Source organism: Mytilus californianus, unplaced genomic scaffold (assembly GCF_021869535.1).
Source record: "Mytilus californianus isolate M0D057914Y unplaced genomic scaffold, xbMytCali1.0.p SCAF_10, whole genome shotgun sequence".
NCBI classification, from domain to species: Eukaryota; Metazoa; Mollusca; class Bivalvia; order Mytilida; family Mytilidae; genus Mytilus; species Mytilus californianus.
Genome location: NW_026262582.1, coordinates 78,746,457 through 78,752,360, shown reverse-complemented (window position 1 = coordinate 78,752,360; position 5,904 = coordinate 78,746,457). Strand labels below are relative to the sequence as shown.

General features: G+C 32.5%; 1 long non-coding RNA gene across 1 annotated transcript; it reads left to right on the top strand.

Annotated features, from left to right (window-relative positions):
• Window positions 1-294: 294 nt before the first annotated feature.
• On the top strand, window positions 295-1,872 carry LOC127718618 (uncharacterized). Its single transcript, XR_007989935.1, has 4 exons — window positions 295-415; window positions 743-854; window positions 1,236-1,382; window positions 1,736-1,872. It is a non-coding gene; the product is annotated as an uncharacterized LOC127718618 (long non-coding RNA).
• Window positions 1,873-5,904: the final 4,032 nt, after the last annotated feature.

The following is a 5,904-nucleotide window of genomic DNA, read 5'->3' as shown; positions in this document are numbered from 1 at the left end:
TAGAAAAGCTTCAAAAATAACTTGTTAAGCCATTAATTTTAATTCTATGGTTTTAAATTAACGCATTTGAGCTCACCAATGAGCATAAATGTTAGGCCCGGTGTTTCTGCCGTGTTTTTGGGAAAAATCCCTGAGTCCTGCTTCATCAGTGGTCGACTCAATAAGTTGTATATTGGCGTGTTCTTTATGCTTTTTTGTTTTATTTCGTATGTTATATTGGAACATACACCGGTTGTCTGGATAAAATAGTAGTTGATTTTTATTTTTTTGCGAGCTCAGTATCATATTATAGATCCGAAATCAAACTCAAATTTCCACATTTTCAGATGCCAGCTTATCAATATGTTGTGGTTGAATTCCTAGATGAAGGGTCAGTAGAGGTTGTCCAAAAACATGGTTAGAGAGTGAAGAAAAGGTAAAATATGACTTGTCATATTTGTATGTATTTGAAATAAGCAAAATTGCTAAAAAAAATGTATGTCAATATACAATGTAGTCTATTATACATGTTTATGTGACGTGATAAGCCTGACCTAAATGCTGTAATTTTACTGAAACAAACCAAATATGTATACAATTTTACATGATCATGTACATTGTAACCTTAATCTGGGATAGTTAATGATCATAACTTAAAACATTAAAAATAGTAATAGGTCAAAGAGATTTAGGATCTCCATGAATTATTTTGATCACGCATAACATACACTTCATGGTAATTGTTTTCAACACTTTTTTATAGGGAATGTTCTGTTATTGGCCAAGAAAAAACAGTCAACAAAGTGCCAAGAAAGGGCAAATTCCTGATAAGAAATTCTGGAGGAGATATCGTATAAGGATATTCAGTTACACAGGTAAGACGTCGTTCATATTACCTATTTTAGTGAACTTAGGAACATTAGTAACGTGTAATCATGTTTTTGAGCAAACGTCATATTGTGATGTTGCTGAATTCACTGAGGTCATCTTTTGTTCTTACATGTAGCTGCATCTCAAATATGCAATGTAACTTAATAAGCTGTATGTGATCTAGGATTGCATTTTATTTTAATACTTTATAAAGTTTTCCAGTCCTTGTCTTTTATCATCAGGCACAGCCATCACTAAAATTATGAGATTTAAAAGTTCATTCAAGGATGTATTCACCACAGACTGTTCATAGCAGCTTTTAAAAAATCTGTATATGTGTTCATAATTTCCAAAAGGGCATTTACATTGAAATTTTGTTTTATCAGATGATTATGAGAAGGCACTTAAAAGGCGTCAAAGGGCCGTTGAGTCATCAAATGTGGACACCAATGATGAGGAAGTGCCACACGAAGAAACCAGGAGGGCAGTGAAGCAACCTCAACGATTGGGGCATGATTTTAGTGATCCAGAGGGTAAAGTAGACTGATTACTTATTCTATTGATAAATAATTTTCAAGAGTTTGTTGAAGAGGTTCTTCAAATATCTTTATCTTACATATAACACTGAATAGATTTTGTTGAATCAGTTGATATTAACAGTGAAATCATAAATTTTACTACATAATTTTATTTTTTTGTACATTGATTGCTTCATTATTAATGTTATGACATTGGAATGGTTGCACAACTTCTTCTTAAATAAATATCTTCAATTTCTACTTAGATAGATATCTTCAATTTGTGCTTAATAAATATCTTCAATTTCTACTTAAATAAATCTCTTCAATTTCTACTAAATTTTTAATAGTAAAAGAATATATTGTAGAGGAAGAAAACACACCTACAAGGCGAGATGGAGATAGAAGAAGAACTCCATCCCCACATCCTAGAAGAACTCCATCCCCACATCCTAGAAGAACTCCATCCCCACATCCTAGAAGAACTCCATCCCCACATCCTAGAAGAACTTCATCCCAACATCCTAGAAGAACTCCATCAACAAGTGCTAGAAGAACTCCATCCCCACATCCTAGAAGAACTCCACCAACAAGTGCTAGAAAAACTCCATCCCCACTTATTAGAAGAACTCCAACACTACCTACCTATAATCCTTGTAAGTATTGTACAAAAAGATATTTAACTTTCAGAACATATATGTAAGTCTCTGGGTAAATTCAAAATTAATTGATCAACTGATTCAATAATGGTTAGCATGCTTGCCTCGAGTGTGGTAGGTTGAGGGTTCGACCCTTAGCTGGGTAAAACCAAATTTGAAAATTAGTATTTGCTGTTTCTCCGCCAAACACCCAGCATTAAGGAGTTAGAGCAAAGACTGGTCAGCCCGGAGTCAGAATAATGTGTCTGGGGAAGGTAACATGTCTTCCAGTGAACTGTTACCTTGTGAGCTAGCACGTTAAAAATCCGTCTCAGCGTGTCGGTCTAGTACAAAGCAGGGTTAATATTCATTTCTCATTATCATGTTCTCGTCCTGAATATGCATTTGACTTGCCACTGGACATTAAACAACTATACATCCATCCTTATTGTCTAGATTAGCTGTGTCTTTTGGTATTTGATCTTGGTTTCCCTTGATTAAGTCAATGTTCATTTCAGCTTTATTCAGTCAATTGCATCAGTTTTATTTGTTGTGTTTTTATATAGATTTTACATTTCATTAGCTTCAGCTTATCATGGTAAAACTTCAAACAGACATAGGTCCAGGTCTCCATTAAGCAAACATAGGTCCAGGTCTCCATTAAGACCAGTCGAGAGTAGAAGAAGGTCATTGTCAACACCTGACAGTGGAAGGAGGATAAGCACAATCAGAGCAACACCAGAAGGTCCAGTAGTAAGAGAGCTAGAGAGAAGGCATAGGGTTTTTCCTGACTTTGAGGAGGACGTTAGCACACCACGAAGTAAGTAACATCATGGTTGCCTAATTTTCAAAAAAATGCAATAATTATAAAAATAGAAGTGTTTTCTGGATAATTTTTTACCAACCAAAAGGGCTAGCTAGATTTATTTGTGTCTCTAAATAATTTTTACTAAAATAATAGTGAGAATGATGCTTTCTCAATTCTGGAACTTGAAAAATAGAATTGGTATATGTGTTGTATTAAATTTTTTTTAAAAACAGTCCTTGTTTTTATGGCCCTACTGCTAGGATAAGTAACTGTTCATGAGTTATGTCCCTTTGTTAATTTATATGCTTGTGTCCCATTGATACATTCTCCATTTATGTTTTATAATGTGTAACTCATACAATCTGTTTGACAAAACTGATCTGAAGGGTATTGATCACAAAGGTTATTTCTTTCCATTCTATATTATTATAGGTTTTGAAGACAAAGTTACAATGGTGCTGGCTAGAATAGAGAGGACTCTTCTAGAACACTCTCAAATGTTGAGAAGACTAATCAGTGGCCAACCATCAACATCTGCTGATGGAGATTCAGATCTTGAAGATTTAATACCAAATCCTGTGAAAACAGAAGTTGAGCTGGCAGAGCTATCTGCCAGATTTCTGGAAGACAGTGATTTCCCCAAAAAACTGGTAAGACCACTCTTCTTATTACTGTGAACTTGTGCAGAATAATATCCAAGCTAAAAGTTTCATTGGTATTTCTGTTCTGTATTTGGTGAAAATCTGGGAAATACTTAACAATTATCTTGGAATAGGCAAATGTTTACTTTATTCTATTCTTTGTTAAATGAATGTTTTACACTTCCAATATCAAGGACATATTTCTATCTTTTCAATAAACTTTTATTACCGATAAGCTATATTATACTGATAAAGCTAAAAAAGAGTATTGATTTCAAGAAAAAGCAAAAAGAATATTTTTGAATATGATACTGGAGTGATTACCTTTTGATGATAATATATTTATGTTTTTTTTTTGTTGATGTTCACAAATCATTATGTTATTTCAGGTACGTGGTCTAGGAGCCGTAGGAGGTAGCAGTATTGGTGATACCCTGAGGAGAATAATGAGGCGTATAGGGAGCAACTCCCTGTGGTCTCTTTTCAGTTTGAAGAACAAAAAAAAAGTCCCTTAAGGCAGAGCCAGTCTACAAGATTATTACTAGTAGGTAGTTTTCATTACCTGTGTACAATTTTTCTGTTTTTAAGTTTGTCAATAGTTCTGTAATCATGCAAAAAAACTTTACATCAATATAATATCTTAATTCTTCTTAAAATAATGCCATTTACTACTAAGACTATTGGATTTGTTTTATTCTAGAGAGATATCCTATCTGACACACAATATACATCCCTATTACAGGATAATATATTTTTTTTTAAATTCAAGATTATTTGATAGTGCAAGTATGTCATGGTTATGTCTATTTGTTTTATATTGTTATATTTGTATTTATTTTAAGTTACTTCAGATTGGTAGGATTTAATATAAAACAAATTTAAAAACTAAAATACATTATTTTCATTACAGAGTCCTTTATTGTAGTACATATTAATGGGAAAGAATCTGAAATAGATGAGGCTCTGTCAGATTTCCTGAGACATGCACCACACCAAGCAGGTGGATTAAAGTACAATGTATGATATTATTTATCAATCTTTAAAAAGGTAAAAATCTCTCGATACTGCTGACACTTCAGTTATAAATTCTAATAGTTAATGTAAGGAATGAAATGGTATTTTTGATAGCTTTGAATAAATCATTTATTCAGATCAATGGTAAAACAAATCTTATATATATGGCAGTATCAACTGCTCAATTTTCTTAATGTAAATTATTTTTCAATCAATATGGCTAGACAGACAATTTAAAAAAAATATATGTGTATTTTCGGTCTTAACATTTTAACAAGCCTGGACCAATAGACTTCTGTTTTCTAAAAAATTGTGGATAATTATATAAATATGTTGGGTTTTTTTTTCAGAAACCTGCTCCAGCTGATAACATACCACCATCTCAAGTGACTACACACCAACAGCCCTTATAGGAGGAGACATTTTTTTTATCTAATATGTTTATATTTGAATGTATATAAAACTTAATATTCAATTACTACATTTTCATTAAATGCCAAAAATCCAAGACACAATTGATGAGTATTTCTGTCGAAAAGAGTTTTTCAAAATAATTTTGATAACGGTATTTTTTACTCCTGAAGTCAATGAAAGAAAAGGGGGGTAGTGTAGTTGCCAATAATACAATAATACAGTCCTTGTTTAAAAAACACAAATTTTGAGGTTAAGGAGGAGAAATGACCATATCTATATATAGTTAAAATTTGGTATTTAAAGCAGTATTTATCGAATTAAAACATTGGATCCATGATAATATTAGTCATATAATCTGCAATAATTTGCTTTTCTTACATTTTTGTAATTGAGGTGCTTGAAATACTACCCATTGGTGGAGTTGTTTTGTACATTTTGCTTGGGTTGTTGTCTCCTGGAGTTTGACACATTCCATGTCTGATTCTTTATTCTATGTACATGTAGCAGGATTTTTATTAAGGGAAAATTGAGAGGTATCATGATGTATAATATGCAGTATATTTTACAGAATGAATGAAAGATCTGGGCAGGTTATGTTTTACCAACATCCATATAACATATTAAGTATGTTACTGTTGAACGTTCTCACAACATCCAAGTAGGAACATTATCACAACCATCCTGGAACATTATTTTAACGTTCCAGAAACATTACTGCAGAACAATCTTACAACATCCCAGTAGAAACATTATTATAACCATCCTGAAACATTATTTTAATGTTCCAGAAACATTTTTCACAATGTTCCTGGAACCCAACTGGGAGTCCACACTTTTACATCCTAGGAACGTTATTTTATAACGTTCTCTGAACAAAATCAAAACATTACTGGAACATTGTAGGAATGTTTTTGTGTTTTATGGGATTTTATAAATGGCTGCCATCGATTCATAATCTGCATAAGGAGGTCTCTGAGTTAACATTTCTACTACTGTACAACCTAAACTCCTGAAAAATAAAA